Source organism: Bubalus bubalis, chromosome 7 (genome assembly GCF_019923935.1).
Source record: "Bubalus bubalis isolate 160015118507 breed Murrah chromosome 7, NDDB_SH_1, whole genome shotgun sequence".
In the NCBI taxonomy this organism is placed as follows: domain Eukaryota; kingdom Metazoa; phylum Chordata; class Mammalia; order Artiodactyla; family Bovidae; genus Bubalus; species Bubalus bubalis.
Genome location: NC_059163.1, coordinates 6,636,051 through 6,656,760, shown reverse-complemented (window position 1 = coordinate 6,656,760; position 20,710 = coordinate 6,636,051). Strand labels below are relative to the sequence as shown.

Below are 20,710 nucleotides of genomic sequence, written 5' to 3'. Positions count from 1 at the left end.
GCTGGCTCAGGAGTTGTGGAAAATGGGTTTAGTTGCCCCCAGCGTGTCGGATCTTCCCAGACCAAGGATGGAAGTCATTTCTTCTGCATTGGCAGGCGGATTCTTAACCACTAGACCACCAGGGAAGCCCTGCCAGGTGGTCTTTGCCTGCTCTTGGAAGTCGGGTTATTACCGAGTCCAAGCTCACCGTGATGAATCCAAGATGAGGCCCTGCAATCAGGACTTTATCTGGGAGGCAGCTGATCGAGAAGATGGCAGGCTAGCGCCTCAAAAGAACCATATTGTGGGGACTGGAAGCCAGGTTCTTTAATGGATCAGAGATGCAGGGAGGTGAGGAAACTAAATAAAAAGACTATTCAGTCCTTACAAATGTCCCCCACAATGGCAAGTCTCAGGCAGGGAGATGTGTTAGTTTCACTTCCTTGCAGACCTTCACAGGTGGGTTGCTCAGCTCATCTCCCTGAGGCCGGCCATTGTGCAGGCAGATAATAACAAAATGGGCAAGATGCGGGTTCCAGTCACAGAAACAGATCCAGCAGAAATTCAAAATTAACCTTTCCTGGTTGCAGGGTCCCCTTGAGCATAGGGGTTACTGGCAGGGAGAGTTCAGACCCTCACAGGTGCTGGACTGCTTCCCACAACTTGGTACACAGGGAAGGGGTGCCTGACTCCACTGGACCCTCCTGCTGGTAGGCAGAGTGAGGAAGGGTCCTCACAGGCAAGATCCTGCCCCAGGGAGGTGGAGAAGCAGTGGATGGGGAACAATATGTGAGCCAAGGCTTCAAGGCCCTGGCGCCCCTTCCAGTGTTCTATTGGGCTTCTCTTGTAGAAACACAAAAGCAAAGGTAAAGTTTTTAAAAGTTTCCAGACAGTAACTTCAGAGCATTAAACTCTAAGTGAAGTCTTTCTGAGCCCCGGGCTCTCTGTGACTGTATCAGTGCATGAAGACAATCTTAAAGTTAGTCCCGGCAGAGTGGGGACCGAAACTCATCTCTTTCTACCCTTGGAATCATCAGGCCCATTCAAACGAGGAGGAAACAGAGACAGGGAGTGCTTTTCCCATGGTCAGAGCTGGCTAAATGGTAGAACTGGCTTTTGAACTGACTGCGTTCCCATTCAGTGGTTTCCAAAAGAGGCTGTTCTAAGCAAGTCTGAGGCCAGAGGCAACCCGTTCCCAGTGTGTTAGCATTTCTGCTGTCTCTAGACTGAGGTGTTCTCCTCCGTCATCTCAAAGGTGAGTCATTAAGCTGCTGGGTGAGGTTACAGGTCTCCATTTAGTGAGGCAAGGTCATAATGTTTGTGCTTTGGGACATACTGCAAATTTCTGCAGGAAAGGCAGCAGAGTGCCATGCCTGCGCTAGTTATCAGCCATAGGCTTTGTGGTTTATTTCACGTCTTGAACCATCACCTCTTGGAACTGGGTCAAGAAGGATGTGGTTCACACCAAGCACACTAATCCTGGGTCCCTGGAAGCCACTGCCGACTGATCACAGCACGTTAGGGTGAGTCTGGGTTCAACCTCAGCCTGCCCTATAGATAGATAGCAGTTGGTTAGAATAGTCCTGAGAGATGACATCTATTTGTGATTCTGCAGCAGAATCACATTGCTTATCGGTAGATAAGTATAAAATATTATTTATTTCACCTGGGGATATTCTTCCCCTTCACTTTGCAATATGGACTTTCAGATATGGATGCTTAAGTGCACTAGTGAGTAACAAATGAGAGCCGTCCTGGAGTAGGGGCAGTTGGAGGGGACATAGGATAAAGGGCCTAAAGTTGTGCAGTTAAGACAAATCTGATGGGAGGGACCGTAGGTGACCAGATGTCCTCTACCCAGTTGGAAAAGAGTCTTGTTGTGAGTGGACCAGATGTGTGTTGTATAGCTCAGCAAGGCAGAATCAGAGCCTCAAGAGGCAAAAAATATAAGCCAAGAATATCTGCCAAGATGTGCACAGCTCATCACAACCTTTTTGTTGAGCTTTTTTGGTTGTTATTGTTGTTGTAGTTGCTGCTACCACATGGCATGAGGGGTCTTAGTTCCCCAAGCAGGAATTGAACCTGTGCCCCCTGTAGTAGAAGCCCACGAGTCTTAACCACTGGACCACCTTGGAAGTCCCACAACTTATTTGAACTGAATAATTTATTTGAATTCATTTGTCAAAGCAGGAGTTTCAAAATGCTTAGAGTATGACTTTTATAATGTACAGAATCAACACATGTCAAAGATTTATTTATTCACTTATAAGGGAATCTGCAAAATGATGAAGTCCACTCAGAGAACATTGGGAAGCACTGGATCACTTATAAGTATTTTAAAGGGAATATTAGAATAGATTGGTAGGTTAGATTTAAAACTGGTCAATGTTCTGCAAGGCAATAAGAAGCCATAACCTTTGGGAATATCTTTTCTATCAGACAGAAATTATTTGCAACTCTAACAGATGAGATCTATAAGTTACCATCAAACTTCATAAGATTTGAGAGTCAGTAGAAGGGACAAAGACACAACCTGCTAGATAATTAATTCATTCTTGAGTAAACTTGTCAAGAAAGAGGAAAGTGAGAAAGCTGGTTCAAAACTCAACATTAATAAATTAAGATCATGGCATCTGGTCCCATCACTTCATGGCAAATAAAAGGGAAAAAAGTAAAAGCAGTGGCAGATTTTATTTTCTTGGGCTCCAAAATCACTGCAGATGGTGACTGCAGCCATGAAATTAAAAGACGCTTGCTCTTTGGAAGGAAAGCTATGACAAACCTAGACAGCTTATTAAAAAGCGGAGACATTACTTTGCCAACAAAGGTCCATATAGTCAAAGCTATGGTTTTTCCAGTAGTCATGTATGAATGTGAGATTTGGTCCATTAAGAAGGCTGAGTACTGAAGAACTGATGCTTTCAAATTGTGATGCCAAAGAAGACTCTTCAGAGTCTCTTGGACTGCAAGAGATCAAACCAGTCAATCCTAAAGGATATCAACCCTGAATATTCATTGGAAGTACTGATGCTGAAGCTCCAACACTTTGGCCACCTGATGCAAAAAAGCCAATTCATTGGAAAAGACCCTGATGCTGGGAAGGATTGAGGGCAGGGGGAGAAGGGAGAGGCAGAGGATGAGATGGTCAGATAGCATCACCAACTTAATGGATGTGAATTTGAGCAATCTCTGGGAGATGGTGGAAGACAGATGAGCCTGGCTCCAGAGGGTTGCAAAAAGTTGGACACAACTTAGCAATTGAATAACAACAAGCTTGTTGAACAGTGACCCCAAAGGACAATGAAAGGATGTGTGCCCATCTTTTGGCTTTATTTCCAAATTGTGTCTACTTTTTATAACACAGTTATTCAGTAAGTTTTTATTGAGATTCTGTTATGTCTCATAAACTCTGCTAGATCCTGGGGATATAGCAGTGAACAAAACAGACTACATCCTCGCTCAGATGCAACAGATGTTCTAGTGGGAGGTGGGGCACAGACTAGAAAGCAAAAAATATGTCGTGGGACGGATGGTGACAAGTGCTGGAAGGAGTGCTTAGAGTTTTAAGTACGGTAATAAAATAAGGAAGGCTTTGGTGAAAGACGACAGGTTGGTAAAGACCTGAAGAAAGAGGGACAGCAAAAACTAGAAATGTCTGCAGAAGAGCATTTTAGGCAAAAGAAAAGGCATGTGCAAAGGCACTGAGGCAGCAAGGACACGCATAGGATCAGAACTTTTTGTTACAGAAATCTTTAAACATTTATAAAACTAGAGAAAATAATAATCAACCCCCTTTTGACCATTCAGTTCAGTTCAGTTCAGTCACTCAGTCGTGTCCGACTCTTTGCGGCCCCATGAATTGCAGCACGCCAGGCCTTCCTGTCCATCACCATCTCCTGGAGTTCACTCAAACTAATGTCCATTGAGTCAGTGATGCCATCCAGCCATCTCATCCTCTGTTGTCCCCTTCTCCTCCTGCCCCCAATCCCTCCCAGCATCAGAGTCTTTTCCAATGAGTCAACTCTTCGCATGAGGTGGCCAAAGTATTGGAGTTTCAGCTTCAGCATCAGTCCTTCCAATGAACACCCAGGTCTGATCTTCTTCAGAATGGACTGGTTGGATCTCCTTGCAGTCCAAGGGACTCTCAAGAGTCTTCTCCAACACCACAGTCCAAAAGCATCAATTATTCGGTGCTCAGCTTTCTTCACAGTCCAACTTTCACATCCATACATGACCATAGGAAAAACCATAGCCTTGACTAGATGGACCTTTGTTGGCAAAGTAATGTCTCTGCTTTTGAATATGCTATCTATGTTGGTCATAACTTTCCTTCCAAGGAGTAAGCGTCTTTTAATTTCATGGCTGCAACCACCCATTACTCAACCTCAAAAATTATTAACATCCTGCTATTCTTCTTTAATCTGTCTTCTCACATTTTTTTTCCCCCTAAAGCAGAGGTCCTCAACCTCTGGGATCTAATGCCTGATAATCTGAAGTGGAGCTGATGTAATAATAAATAAATAAATAAATAATAAATAAATAAATAATAAAAGTGCACAATAAATGTAATTCACTCAAATCATCCTGAAACCACCCCACTCCCACCTGTCCATGGAAAAATTGTCTTCCATGAAACCCATCCCGAGTGCCAAATAGTTTGGGGACCGCAGCCCTAAAGCACTTTCTTTAAAGCAAATTCCAGACTTCACATTACTTTGTCTGTAAATACTTCAGTCTGAATCTTGAATGAAAAATAACATTAAAAAAATTCAAGCCAATGTAATACCATACTCTCATGTAACAAAATAAAGAGCATTTTTTCAGTGTTATCCAATATCCAACTTGCATTCAGTTTTCTATGATTTTCTTAAAAATCATGTAGTTTATAATTGATTTGTTCAAGTAAAAATTCACTCATTACATTCAGCTATCTGAAGTATCCTCTAAGTATCTTCAAGGATGGATTATTAGTATCCTTTAATTCATAATCAGTTTTAAGAGCCTGTTACTCTGTTGAAGAGATTCGGTGATTTGTCTTGTAGAATTTCCTACCTGCTGGATTTGGCTCCTGGTTTCATTTTATGTTTTCCTCTAGTCCCTGTGGGCTTCCCTGGTGGCTCAGATGGTAAAGCATCTGCCTGAAATGCAGGAGACCCTGATTCGATCCCTGGGTCAGGAAGATCCCCTGGAGAAGGAAATGGCACCCACTCCATTATTCTTGCCCAGAAAATTCCATGGACTGAAAAGCCTGGTAGGCTACAGTCCATGAAGTCACAAAGCGTTGGACACGACTGAGCAACTTCACTTTTCACTAGTCCCTGTGGCGAGTGGGCTCAGTCACTCAGCTGTTTCCAGCTCTTTGTGACCCCATGGACTGTAATCAGGCTCCTCCACCCATGGGATTTTCTAGGCAAGAATACTGGAACGGGTTGCCATGCCCTCCTCTAGGGGATCTTCTGGACTCAGGGATTGAACCCCCGCCTCTTACATCTCCTGTCCCTGTATGACCTGCAGACAGAGAGCTAGGTTAGAGTCAGATTAGATTTGGGAGAGGTCAGGAATGCTTCATAGAGGGAGCTGTAGAATTCCTTGGGCATCACCTCAGGAGACACATAATGTCACGTTGTCTCTCATTTAGGGGCGTTAACAAAATTGGCCATTAACCACCTAATTCATTCATTATAAAGTTCCACAACAACTTTTCATTGAATTAGTTTAACAGCATTTGATGAGTGTTGCCAAGATTGATTATTTCCATAGGAGCTATAAAATGGATGTTTCCTTTCTTTTCTGTCAAAATGCTTTTACTTAGATCCATAGAAAATGTCCTATTTACTGTTTATCAATTTCTCAACCTTAAAAAACTTAGCAAGTGCAAACTAAACAGAAGAGTCTACAATGATGAATGTAACTTGAACAACAAAAACTAGAAATGGACAGAAAAGAAGATGAAAATTATAAATTTGAAAATACAATGTAATTTTTTGAAATTAAAAAATCTTAGGCCAGATATTATGTATACAATCACCAAGTAGCATTAAAAAATAAAAACATGTGCATTTAATAGTGATGAGTAAAATGGATATTATCTAATTGTAAAATTTCTTTTGCACTTCTTATTCTGATTCTTACAAACAGAAGGCTATCTTTCACCAACAATTTGGTTGTCCTGAAATAGAGTCCATGAAAGAAAAACAGGATAGATGCTTGTTTCTTTACCTTTTTTAAAAAATCAATTTATGGAATAACAAATTGGTTAATGCTCTATCAACTTCTAGAGGTGACCTATGAGTTTTTTTAAGTATCACTTTGAACTCATGATTTCTTATATGTTTAATGCGTATCATGACAGAAAGTGAAGAAGAACTAAAGAGCCTCATGATGAAAGTGAAAGAGGAGAGTGAAAAATTTGGCTTAAAGCTCAACATTCAGAAAACTAAGATCATGGCATCTGGTCCCATCACTTCATGGCAAATAGATGGGGAAACAGTGGAAACAGTGGCTGACTACTTTTCTGGGCTCCAAAATCACTGCAGATGGTGATTGCAGCCATGAAATTAAAAGATGCTTACTCCTTGGAAGGAAAGTTATGACCAACCTAGACAGCATATTAAAAAGCAGAGACATTACTTTGCCAACAAAGGTCCGTCTAGTCAAGGCTATGGTTTTTCCTGTGGTCATGTATGGATGTGAGAGTTGGACTGTCAGGAAAGCTGAGTGCCAAAGAATTGATGGTTTTGAACTGTGGTGTTGGAGAAGACTCTTGAGAGTCCCTTGGACTGCAAGGAGATCCAACCAGTCCATCCTAAAGGAGATCAGCCCTGGGTGTTCATTGGAAGGACTGATGTTGAAGCTGAAACTCCCAATACTTTGGCCACCTCCTGCAAAGAGCTGACTCATTGGAAAAGACCCTGATGCTGGGAAAGATTGAAGGTGGGAGGAGAAGGGGACAACAGAGGATGAGATTGTTGGATGGCATCACCAACTCAATGGACATGGGTTTGGGTGGACTCTGGGAGTTGCTGATGGACAGGGAGGCCTGGTGTGCTGTGGTTCATAGGGTGGCAAAGAGTTGGACATGACTGAGCGACTGAACTGAACTGAATTGAATGAGTATCAGTTCCTTAGATCACTATTCAGACTACATCAGAGTGCTAATTGCCACTGGATAATCATTAACTATTTGGCCTTTTTAGTAGATGATGCTAGAAAATATATCCTTTTCAAGAAAGAGAAGTTAAGAGCTCATACTGATTATTCCAATGTAAAGGATGCAAGGTTTTTAATCTAATATTTTTAAATTTATGTTTGTATCTTTCTTTGATACTAAAAATCTTGGTTCCTAATAGCATTAACATAATCATGTATTTTCTTTCATATGTATAAATGAAATAATTAAATAATTATATGTGTATTATTATTGCTATTAGCAAAAGGTGTAAATATCTTTATGATTCTTTTGGTCCTTAGGATATAGGATGCATCCCACTAGTGATGAATAGTGATGTATAGAATGATGAATAGTGGTGTACAAGTGTCTGACACAGTACTAAAGGGATCCTTCTGGTTGCTGGGTTGAGAATAAATGGTAGGAAGAGTCATGGAAGCCATGGAGAAGTTCATGTGGTTGTTGAGGTGAGAAGTGATTGCGGATTTGGTCTTCATGGATGGGGGTAAGAAGGGGATATATTCTGAAAACAGATTTCGTGTGATTTGCTATGGACTTGAATATAGGATATTAGAAAAAAAGAATAAAAAAAAATAAAACTCTGAGGTTTGTGGGCTGAGTTACCAGAAAAATGCATTTCCCTATGTTAACAAGGGAAAGACTCAGGTGAAGCAAGTTGGGCCAGGAACCACCAGTTTGGTTCTGTACGTATTAGCTTTGCATTGCCCGTTGTCACTGAAGTGCAGACATTGAATAGGATGCTGGTTGCTATGAGTGAGGGTACTGGGGAGAGGTCTGGGCTGAAGATATGAATGTGAAAGTCAACTGTGCATAGAAATTCAAGCTGATGTTTCATGTGGAGGAAGTATCACTGGTCTTCTTCAAGTAATTCTGACTGGCTAAACAAGATGAAAACTGAAAATTGACCAATGGATCAATGACTTGACAAGATGGGTTTTAGAGGAGTGGTCATGGTGAAAGCCTGTCATAGTGGACTGAAGAAGAAGAAGGGAAAAGAGGAACTGGAAATTGTAACTAGACAGCTCTCCCTAGGAGTCTTGCTGGAAAGGAGAGCAGAAATGACATGGTGCTTGGATGGATAAGGGGGGGATCCAAGATGGGAGAAATTGGGGCTAGTTTGAGAGACAGCTTCTTTGAAGTGGACTGAGAAATTGTCTAGGTAAAGAATGCGTCTAAATTTCTACAGTTTTCTAAGGTCTTTGACAACTGACCTACTGATATCAAACTCAGCAACATTTTTAAAGTGACTCATCTTGGTCATTTTTACCCAAAACTTCAACTTAGTTTTCACAGGAAAAAAGTTTTTCTTTTTTCATGCATCCAATTTATTTGCAAACAATTTAATGAAAGGGTATAATTAAAGCAAAAAGAATAGGCATACACCTACTTAAGAATAGGTAAATAAAGAATCAAATGAGTAAAAATGGAAGCTCTTGGGTATCCTAGGAAGTAGCCTAGTAATTGTGTAGAAGGCAAGCAACTTGTATAGAGGGAGTGAAAAATGGTGGTGGTTAACGCAGAGACTCAGTTAAATATGGGTCAGTTAAGAGTTTCTTTTTTCATTTTTGCAATGAATGATTTTAGAAATGGTCAGGCATTGCCTTTTTTTTTTTTTTTTTTTTTGCCATTAAAGATCTTTTTCTTGCCTCAGTTCAGAAAACTACCAGGACAAACTTTTCCTTAAATGAATTGTGGTGTTAAGATCTGTCTGCAATGCAGGAGACCTGGGTTCGATCCCTGGATCGGGAAGATCCCCTGGAGAAGGCAATGGCAACCCACTCCAGTACTCTTGCCTGGAAAACCCCATGGACAGAGGAGCCTGGCGGGCTACAGTCCACGGGGTCACAAAGAGTCAGACACGACTGAGTGACTGTCACACACACACTCACTGTGTAAAGAACAGATGCAAGATGGTGAGACGGAAACATGAAACTCAGCGCTAGATGAAATCAAGAATTGCTTCCGTGTGTGCGTGGAAAGGAACGAGTGATTGTATTCGCACGTTTTTGTAGCTGATCTGAGTGGACAGCAGTGATAGCTTATGGTGAACGATGCTGGATTCGTGACCTCTGAAGAAGATTTAGCTTCGGGACCAGGGACCAGGCTTGATCACTCAGGAGCTTTTGTGTAGCAGATTTTTATTCAAGTTAAGAAAAGGCTCGGAGAAAGCTTCTGACATAGACATCAGAAGGGCGTGGAGAATGCCCCCCTTGCTGCTGTTTGCAAGGGAGTCATATATTTTTAAATTAATTATTACAATAAATCAAAAGAATGTCTCAAGGTTGTAAAAATTTTACTAGACCCACTCCCATAATTTACATTTTAGGATAACAGGATTAGCCAGAAGGTTTTCAGGAAGGAGAAACCGTCCTCAAGCAGGATACATTGTTGTTACATAATCCTTAGGACAGAGTTTAAACTGAGTCCTTTGTTGTGTAATCATCAGTTCCAGGCTTAAAGAAAAAATGTTTTATGTGACTAAGGCTAAGGAATGTAGAGGAAACAAAGTTTGTTCTTTCCTCCTCCTTGAGAATTCCAGACTCCTATCTCCTCCTTGGGAACCCTGGACTTCTTATCAACCTGCCTAGGAATTGACTCTCTCAGTAGGGGATCATGGTTTGTTTGTTTGTTTTAATATCACCAGTAAATACCTGCTCTGAAACTGGGAGGGATCATGAGAAGGTTGTTTTTAAAGATAAAAGAGAACATGAAACCTGAGGTCAGAAGCTTGAATAAGTGATGCATGAGAATGACATTCCTTCTCCTTGCAGTGACTTTTCTTCTAATTTTAAAAGTAAAACATGCCCTTTTTAGAACACTTGGAAAAAAAAATTTTTTTAATGTAGAGAAGAATACAAAATCACTTAACCCCCAAGTGAAGTGAAGTGAAGTTGCTCAGTCGTGTTTGACTCTGTGACCCCATGGACTATAGCCTGCCAGGCTCCTCCATCCATGGAATTTTCCCGGGCAAGAATACTGGAATGGGTTGCCATTTCCTTCTCCAGGGGATCGTCCCAACCCAGGGATCGAACCCAGGTCTCCTGCATTGTAGGCTTTACCGTCTGAGCCACCAGGGAAGCCCCAAAGTGGAATTCTAAATACTAGTGGGGCATACCACAAAAATTAAGGAGATTCACAAAAGGAAGCTGTATACCTGCTTAAATGGGTGGCTTCAGCTAAGTAGTTTTATAGATAAAATTCAAATTTCCCCAATAACATGACATTGAAAAAATTGCTAATCTACATTCTACCTGAATGCATTTATATAGCAGAAAGCTATCTACCTCTTGAGTCTCTGGATGATTTGAAGCAGTTAGTAAAGCTTGATTTGAAGTGATGTTAACAATTCCGCCCATGCTTCTACTTAACCATGATCCATATTTGCCTTGCCATGGTTAAGATGTTTCTTTTCTCTTATTGTGACTATCAAACAAACATTATAAAGTTGTTTCTGTCTTTGGCACCCCACAGTTTAAATATTGTAAAGTGCATAATAAAATTTCTTCCTTCTAATGAAGGTTTTTCGGAGTAAAAGTCTGTGTATGAATTAGCTTGTCTACAGCAGTAATAAAATCTCCTTGGGGATTCTTTAAGAGTAAAGAAAGATGGAAAACATGCAGTTTTGTATGGAAACTTGGAGAGATTTAAAACTACAGAGGAATGTGTGAGACTGAGATCAAAGGTAACTGTTTGTATTTGGGGGATCTGATTTCATGTTTAAGTACTTCTTGGTAAAAATTTTTAAAGGCTTGCATTTTTTTTTCTTGTCTAGCCTAACTTCTTTGTTCCCACTCATATTTCATTTTGTACAGCTCTTTGGAGCTCCTTTCTGTCTGCTAAATGGGGTGCTTTTCCATTCATGAATTGTTGATCTTTAAAATAAAAAATTATTTTAAAGGTTCGGAAACCAAGATTATGAATATATCCATTTATGCTGAATGTTGTACGTTTTGTATTTGACAGGTCTAGTTTTCTTCATGCTTCTCCTTGTTCAATATTCCTTACTCCTCAGTTCATATATCCTCTCAAGTCTTTTCTTTTAAACACGTTAAATCATGACAATGTTAAACACACTGAAATATCTGTGGAACAAATATCCATTTACTCATCATGCAGAATTAACTGACAACAAAACTTTTGTCATACTTCCTTCCGATCTTTCCCCCCTAATTTTCAAAGAAACAACATGTTAGAGATAAAAATCAAAGTACATCTTCCCTCAATTTTCTTCTTTCTCAGATGCAAGCAATACTTGATTCACCTGTATCTTTCTAGAAATATCTTCTGAATATATGAGCGCATATGCATGTATTCTTTTTTCTGCACACAGTCTTTCATCTGTGTCTCACTTTTTTTTTTCACTGAATAGTGTATCTTGATTATCAGTGTAGTTCTGTCTCATTCTATAATAGCGTTCCACTTTATAGATTTACCAGATTTTAGACTTGTATTGATGGACATTTAGATTGTTTTAAAACTTCCCTGGTGGCTCAGATGGTAAAGCGTCTGCCTCCAATATGGAAGACCCTGGGTTCAATCCCTGGGTCAGGAAGATCTCCTGGAGTAAGAAATGGCAACCCACACCAGTATTTTTGCCTGAAAAATCTCATGGACGGAGGAGCCTGGTAGACTATAGTCCATGGGGTTGCAAAGAGTCAGACACAACTGAGTGACTTCACTTTAAACTTTTTAAACTTTTGCAATAGATTGCAAACTATGCTGCAATAAAATCCTTGGGTTTGTGAGACAGACTCCTAGAAGTCAAAATATTTACCATCCTACATTTTGAAAACATGGACACACTTCTCTTGATGAAGCAATCCTCTTCATGAGGCAGCGAAGCTTTATTTCCTCGTATGTTAACTACGCAGGATATTTTAAAAACTTTCTGATTTTTGTCAATCTGATAAGGAAAGATGATATTGCATTTGAAATCTAGTTTGTATTTGTTTTGTGTTTTTGCCCTGTAGAATGAACTTTGCTTTTGTCCCTTACCAATATGTTTTGGTGATTTCAATTACATTATTTTAATGATTTATTCATGTTGCTATATGAACACTAGTTCATTCATTTTAACTGCTGCATAGTAGCCTAGTGAATGACTGTATCCTACATTTATGAATAGATTTCCTTTTTCTAAAGGTATGCATTTAATATATTTATTTTAAAATTTTTTCTTTTTTTTTTAACTATCACAGATTGTAATTGTACAGCATTGAGAAGTGTAGAACAAAATACAGTTATTGGAGGAGAGTTGCTCTACGGTGTTTTGTGTTGGTCTCTGCCCCAGATCAACATGAGTCAGAACAGGTACACACACGCCTTCCTCCTGAGCCTGCCTCGCACCTCTCTTCCCATCCCGCTACTCTAGGTGGTCGCAGAACACTGGGTTGAGCGCTCTGTTTTACACAGCAAATTCTCCCTTATTCTCAGTTTTCACTGACCTAAACCATGCTGAAACACACACATCTACTTGTGCCTGTGTTTTTTCTCAGATGTTTAGCTAGAAACAGAGTTCCTAAGCCACAGAGTGCCGTTTTCACCCTTCCTGGGTGCATTAGTTTGCTAGAGCCACCCTAACAAACCACCACAAACTGGGTGGCTTGAACAATGGGAATTTCTTGTCCCACAGTTCTGGAGGCCAGAAGCCTGAAGTCAAGGTGTTAGAAGGCTTGGCTTTTTCTGAGGACCATGAGTAAGCCTCTGTTCCGGGCTTCTCTCCAGTGTCTAGATGCCTCAGGCATTCCTTGTCTAGCAGATGGCATTCTCCCTGTGTCTCCACATTTTCTTCCTTCTGTGTGTGTCTGTCTCTAGGTCCAAATTTTCCACCCTTTCTGAGGACCCTGGTCATACTGGGTAAAGGATCACCCTTATTCTCACCTTAACTTGATCATCTGCAAAGATCCTATTTCCAAATAAGGTCACCTTCTGAGGGACTGGCAGTTAGAACTTAAACATCTTTTAGGGAACACAATTTAGCTCATAACAGTGGGTGTATCAGTGAAGATACTTTTGGTGACAAGAAAAAGCATACTCAACTATAAGAGGTCTAAAACAAGAGGTTTTTAATAGACACATATAACAGGACATACAGAAGTGGGGTGGTCCTTGGGTAGGTTCAGCAGCTCATCCATCACTTGGGACCTTCCATTCCTCCATCTCCCTAGGGTGGCTTTCATCCTTGTGCTTCTTGTCACAAGACGGCTGCTGCAGTTCCAGGCATTATGTCCTTATACCATGATGCTCAGGAAAAGAGAGCAGGGGATGGCAAGACTGCCTTCCCTGCAAGTCTCCTTATCAAGGAATAGCATCCTTCCCAGAGGCCTCCTTCAATTGCCTCTGTGCTTCCTCCTTGAACTTCATTAGCCAGAACTGGTGTACATGGCTCCCCAAACTGCAGAGGAGGCTTGCAAAGTGAGTGTTTGATATTTGAAATCTCTATGATAGGAGACACACTTTGTCAGTAGGGAAGAAGAGTGAAGGATATCTATTTGGGTTGGAAAGCAAAGCTGTCTGCTACATCATATATGGCCAAACTGGCCTCCAAATTTGTGGTATCAATTTCCCTTCACAAAAGTAGTGTGAATTTGCTTGTTACCATGCATCCTCACCAGCACTTGGAAATTGTCAAAATGTTTTGCCCATCTTTTGTGGCTCTAATTTTTGTTCCCCTGATTACTAACACAATTGATCACTTTCCAATGTGTTTATCAGTTATTCTGGTTTCTTCTGTGAAATGCCTATTTTTATCTTTTGCCTGTTTTTTATATTGAATTTTTTCCTTCATACTGAATGTATAAAGACTAACACAATTGATCACTTTCCAATGTGTTTATCAGTCATTCTGGTTTCTTCTGTGAAATGCCTATTTTTATCTTTTGCCTGTTTTTTATATTGAATTTTTTCCTTCATACTGAATGTATAAGGATTCTAAACTTTTATCAGTTATGTGGCTTGCAAATAACTTCTCCCTATCTGTGGTTTGACCTGTCTTTATTTATCAGGTCCCTTGTCTTACTGAAGATTTTAATATACTCATATTATCTTTTATGGTTGTGCCTTTCTGCATCTTTAAAAAAATATTTATTTTGTGGGGGGCCACACTGCAGGGCATATGGGCTCTTAATTCCCTGACCAGGAATCAAACCCATGCCCTCTGCATTGGAAGCTTGGAATTTTAACCACTGGACCACCAAGGAAGTCCCTTGTATCTTATTTAAGAACTTGTTTTCTACCAGAGGCCACAGAATGTCACATATAATAAAAAAATTTTAAGACATTTGATTTTCATTAGTGTTTTATACTTTTGGAATGTGTTTCTGTGTGTGATATAAGGTAGGAACCGAATTCATTTTTTTCCCTATAGTTGGATAGTCAGTTCTGTGAGTTCCATCTATTAAATGATCTATTATTTATGAAGGGCTTTATAATGCCACTTTGGTTGCATATCAGGTTTATTAGTTCATTTCTGGGCTCTAATATGTTTTATGATCTTTTTATCTCTAAACCACTCCACATTGTTTAAATTACTAATGTCTTGATATTGAGTAGGGTACCTCTACTTTCTGTTAGTTTACTTTTTTTCTTTGAAGTTTATGCAAACAGAGTTACATACTCCATATCTTTGTCTCTGGTGTCCTTCGCGGCTATGGCGTGGTGTTTTTTTAATTCATCCGTGTTGTACTAATAGTTCCTTCCCTGTTATTGCTGCCCTGTAGTCACTTGTGTGTATATATACCACAGTGTGTTTATCCGTTCATCTGTTGATGGGTATTTGACTTGTATTCACTTTTTGGATATTATGAGTAAAATTTCTATGAATATTAGTATACAAGTTACTGTGTAGACATGTGGTTTCATTTTTCTTGGGTAAGTTTCCAGAAATAAAATAGCTGAGCCATTGTGGTTCAGCTGTTTAAGAAACCGCTACACTGTTTCACAAGGTAATGGCATAGCTTTATGTGTTCACTATCAGGGTATGAATATTCCTGCTAACACTGTTATCGTCGGGCTTTTATGTGTTAGCCATTCTAGTGGGCTTGCAGTGGTATTTGAATGGTGGTTTAAATTTGCATTTCCCTCATGACTAGTAACATTGAACATCATCTCATGGACTTATTGAAGTATGTATTCAAGTCTTTTGCCAATTTTTTAAAAATTAGGTTTTTGTTCTTACTGTTGAGTTGTAGGTGCTTTATTTATACTGAATACAAGTCCATTATCAGTTCAGTTCAGTCGATCAGTCGTGTCTGACGGCTTGCAACTCCATGGACTGCAGCACGCCAGGCCTCCCTGTCCATCACCAACTCCCAGAGTTTACTCAAACTCATGTCCACTGAGTCGGTGATGCCATCCAGCCATCTCATGCTCTGTCATCCCCTTCTCCTCCTGCCTTCAATCTTTCCCAGCATCAGGGTCTTTTCAAATGAGTCCTTTATCAGAAGATGTTTTCTTTCACTTTGTAACTTGCCTTTTCATCTTCTTTAATGGAGTGCTTTAAGGACCAAAATTTTCTTAAAAAAAAACCTTTATAAGATCCAATTTGTTCATTTTATTTTATACAACTTGTGCTTTAGGTCTTTAATCAATTTCTAGTTAATTTTGTGTATGGTGTGAAGTGAGAGTCAATTTCTTTTTTTTGCATATGAAAACTTCTTTGCTAAAGTATCATTTGGGCTTCCCGGGTGGCGCTAGTGGTAAAGAATCTGCCTGCCAAGCAGGAGACTCAGGTTCAATCCCGGGGTCAGGAAGATCCCCTGGAGGACGGCATGGCTACCCCCTCCAGTATTCTTGCTTGGAGAATCTCCATGGACAGAGAAGCCTGGTAGGCTACAATCCATAGGGATGCAAAGAGTCGGACACAACTGTAGTATCATTTATGGAAAAAACTTTCCCTTGCCTTCTTTGACTCCCTTCCTGAAAGTCAGTTGACCATGTCTTAGTTAATTTCAGAGGCTATAACAGAATAGCATAGACTGGGTGGCTTATGGGTAACAGAAATTTATTTCTCACAGTCCTGGAGGCTGAACATCCAAGACCAAGATGTCAGAAGATTCAGTGTGTGCTGAGAACCCACTTCCTAGTTCAAAGAAGGCCCCTTCTCACTGTGTCCTCACAGGGATTAAGGAGGGAGTTCTCTGGGTCTCTTTTATGAGGATGTTAAATCCATTCAAATGCCCCACTGCCAAATACTATCACCTTGGGAAACAGGTTTAACTTATGAATTTTGGGGGGACACAAACATTCAATCTATAGCATCAAGTATGTATGGGTTTCTTTCTGCCCTCTCTTCTACTTCTTTGATTTATATAAATTCTTTCATGGTTCCTACATTGTCTAGATCACTGAAGCTCTTTAGTAAATCTTGAAATCAAATAATGTAAGTCCTCTAGCTTTTTCCCTTTGATTGGTTTGGCTAGCTTGTATAATAACGTTTAGATTCAAGTTGTCAATATTTTTAACAAAGCATGCTGAATTTGTTACCATCTTAATATTGAGCCTTCCACCCCATAAATATGGTATATGTATTTCCTTGAAATGTTAATCACTCAGTTGTGTCTGACTCTTTGCAACCCCAAGGACTGTAGCCTGCCAGACTCCTCTGTCCATGGGATTCTCCAGGCAAGAATACTGGAGAGGGTAGACATTCCCTTCTCCAGGGAATCGTCCCTACCCAGGAAACCCAGGTCTCCTGCATTGCAGGCAGATTCTTTAATATCTGAGCCACCAGGGAAGCCCTTAGGCATTTGAAAATTTCTCACAGCAATGTTTTGTTTTCAGAGTACAAGTTGCATATATTTTGTTAAATTTGTTAATATTTCCAATTTTTGCATTCCTATAGTTTAATATACATGTATATGTTCTACTTTGATATAATATGTAGTATATAGTTTTCATATAGTACATAATGTGTGGTATTTAATATATAGTTTATAGCATAATAGGGGACGACAGGGGATGAGATGGTTGGATGGCATCACCGACTTGATGGACTTGAGTTTGAGCAATCTCCAGGGTTGGTGATGGACAGGGAAGCCTGGCATGCAGCAGTCCATGGGGTCACAAAGAGTCAGACAAGGGTCACCAGTTCAGACTGAGCGACTGAACTGAACTGAACCGATACAATATATTACATATCCTGATCAATACCACCTCGACCCAAAGACTTCTCCATCCTAGTTCATGGCAACTCCATCCTTTCAGCGTCTCAGGCCCCAAACCCTGGAATTATTGACTCCTATTTCTCTAACACTACCTATCCTATCTGTTAGGAACTCTGCAATGAATCAATTTATCACGTCTGCTGCCACCCTGGTGCAAATCACCATTGGCACTTGTCCAGATTACTGGTCTGGGAGCGCAGCTCAACCCAGAAAGTTGCTAACCTCTCTCTGCCTCTTCCGATTTTCAGACTATATTTAACAGAGCAGTCAGAGAAATGCTGTGAAACCTAAGTAACGTCATGCGCCTCCTCCCCTACTCAGCATCCAGTATGTCTCCTCAGTTCGCCATGAGTAGAAGCTTGCTCGGCCCAGTGGGATTGCCTTTCTGACCTCACTTCCATCCACTGTCCACCTTGCTCGTTGCTCCAGCCACACTGGCTTCTCTGTTGTTTCTGGAACAACCAGGCACCAGGGCTATTGTGAACGCTGTCCCTTCTGCCCAGAGTGCGGTGGGTGTCTGTGAGACTAACTTCCTTGCTTCCTTTGATCTTTTGCTCAAATATTATCTGCTGTCCTCCCTGTTTAACACCCAACACAGACACTTCTTCCCCATGACTTCTGACTCTCTTCTCCTGTTCTGTTTTCCCCTTTTCCCCCCCATAGAATTTATAAATTGCTAGGATACTCTGTAATACTCATTATCTTTATTGTCTATTATATGGGTCTTGCTCTGGTAGAATGGAATTCACCCCGGACAGAGGGTCTTGTCTATTTTGTTCACTGGTATATTCATAAATGTGCCTGGAACATAGCAGATGCTCAATAAATATTTTCCAGGTGACTGAATGAAGGCTTTCCTTCCGCCTGAAGAGCCTTCTGATTTTGAGATTCTGCTGAGAAAATCCTCACCACCTCAGAGAATGCAGTCAATCTTTCTCCTCCCAGTAGGTGGCGGTCTTCACCTTCAACGCAGGCTTCCAGGAGCCTCAAATTTGAGAATCCACTGACTCCTGCATTGCAGGCAGGTTCTTTACCATCTGAGCCACTGGATCCTAATTTCTGTTAGGACTCAACTTCGTTCTGGGGATAAGTTGTTATTGTTGTTCAGTCACTCAGTCATGTCCGACTCTTTGCAACCCCATGGACTGCAGCACACCAGGCCTCCCTGTCCATCACCAACTCCCGGAGCTTGCTCAAGCTCATGTCCGTTGAGTCAGTGATGCCATCCAACCATCTCCTCCTCTGTCGTCCCCTTCTCCTCCTGCCCTCAGTCTTTCCCAGCATCAGGGTCTTTTCCAATGAGTTATCTCTCCTTATCAGGTGGCCAAAGTATTGGAGCTTCGGCTTCAGTCCTTCCAATTTCCTTTAGGATTGACTGGGGATAAGTATGGAGAAGGCAATGGCACTCCACTCCAGTACTCTTGCCTGGAAAATCCCATGGATGGAGGAGCCTGGTAGGCTGTAGTCCATGGGGTCGCTAAGAGTCGGACACGACTGAACGACTTCCCTTTCACTTTTCACTTTCATGCATTGGAGAAGGAAATGGCAACCCACTCAGGTGTTCTTGCCTGGAGAATCCCAGGGACGGGGGAGCCTGGTGGGCTTCCTTCTATGGGGTCGCACAGAGTCAGACACGACTGAAGCAACTTAGCAGCAGCAGTAGCAGGGGATAAGTAGGAACATGATTTAAAATTTCCTGAAGTGGGCAGCATTGTTTAGCAGAAAGAGAGAAGCTTGGCGGTAAGGCACCTGTCCTGCCTGCTGACTGTTGTTTGGCTTTGGGCAGGTGGCTAAGCTCTGAGACTGCTGCTGCTAAGTCACTACAGTGCAGTGCAGGAGACGCAGGTTTGACCCTTGGGTTGGGAAGATCTGGTGAAGGGACTGGCTACCCACTCCAGTATTCTTGCCTGGAGAATCCCATGGACAGAGGAGCCTGGTGGGCTACAGTCCATGGGGTCGCAAAGAGTTGGACACAAATTAGTGCCTGAAAAACAACAACAACAAAAAACAGTTCAGATTGCTGGTTACTGTCGATGCCTGCCCACCTACCCCCATCCCCCGAGAACACCCACACAAGAACACCTGTGGTTGAACAAGGTGGGTTTATTGCTCTTTGCAGAACAACTGGACGCTTACCCTAGGGATGCACAGGGGCAGGAGAGGGCTCCATCTAAGGATGTTGTATGTTAGTTGCTTAGTCGTGTCCGACTCTTTGCAACCCCATAAACCACAGCCCATCAGGCCCCTCCATCCATGGAATTCATCAGGCAAGAACACTGGAGTGGGTTGCCATTTCCTTCTCCAAAAGGAACTATAGAAAGAAAGAAAGTGAAGTCGCTCAGTCCTGTCCGACTATTTGCGACCCCACGGACTGTAGCCCACTAGGCTTCTCTGTCCATGGAATTTTCCAGGCAAGAGTACTGGAGTGGGTTGCCATTTCCTTCTCCATCTAAGGATGTTAGAAGGGACTTAAAGGATTCGGACTTGTTTTATGAGATTTTGGGCAAGTTTCAAGGAGGCTGGTTTTCCCTGGATGCTGCCAGGAGGCAAAGGGGATGGGGTTAATCCTTCATGTGCTAAGTCTCTTCAGTCGTGTTCCATTCTTGCAACCCCATGGACTGTTGCCCGCCAGGCTCCTCTGTCCATGAGATTTCCCGTGAGGCAAGAATATTGGAGCGGGTTGTCATTTGCTTCGCCAGGGGATCTTCCCAACCCAGGGATCAGACCCACGTCTGTTACATCTCCTGCATTGGCAGGTGGTTTCTTTACCACTGAGCCACCAGGGAAGGCCACAGGGGCTGGGCCTCGCTGATATTCCCTGATTCCTGGGCTTATCAGGAGGAACGAGCCACTTGATTTGGCCAGCCTGAGTCAAGAAGGCAGAAGACACTTGGAATGACTGCTTGGCTAGTGCCCTGCAGGGACAAAGCAGGCTCAGAGGGAATAAGAAACAGGAGGCTCGTCCTCACTCCCCTGGGTCCAGCTGTCTGATCTGATATTATACTTGGGATGCCAAGTCCAAAGGCCAGAGTTTGTCCTGATGACGATAGCTTAGCTCTGCCAATGGAAACCCACTCCCTGCCCCACTGAAGGGCTCGGGTTCACTTGCAACACAAACTCACAAGGGAAGGTCCAGTTCGGTCTCCTTCAGCAGCACCCCACCCCCCTCCATTTCTGCTGCCTTGCCTGCCTGCCCGCTCTCCTCCAGGGGCTGTTTGGAGGGTGCCATGGGGTTCGAGTTTCTATTTCAAAGACTTCTCTCCATCTTTGAGGCCGGCACAGATTTTTTTCAAAATGATTTTTCAAAAAAAAAAAAAGAGTCAGCAGAAGCCACCGCCCTGCTTCCACCTATCCACCATCTTCCCCTAGTAATTAGGTA

The 20,710-nt window shown here is 41.8% G+C and overlaps 1 protein-coding gene across 7 annotated transcripts in view; it reads left to right on the top strand.

Moving 5' to 3' along the window:
- CD38 (CD38 molecule) overlaps positions 1 to 20,710 on the top strand; it is a 53,867-nt gene that overhangs the window by 11,189 nt on the left and 21,968 nt on the right. The window lies entirely within an intron of this gene.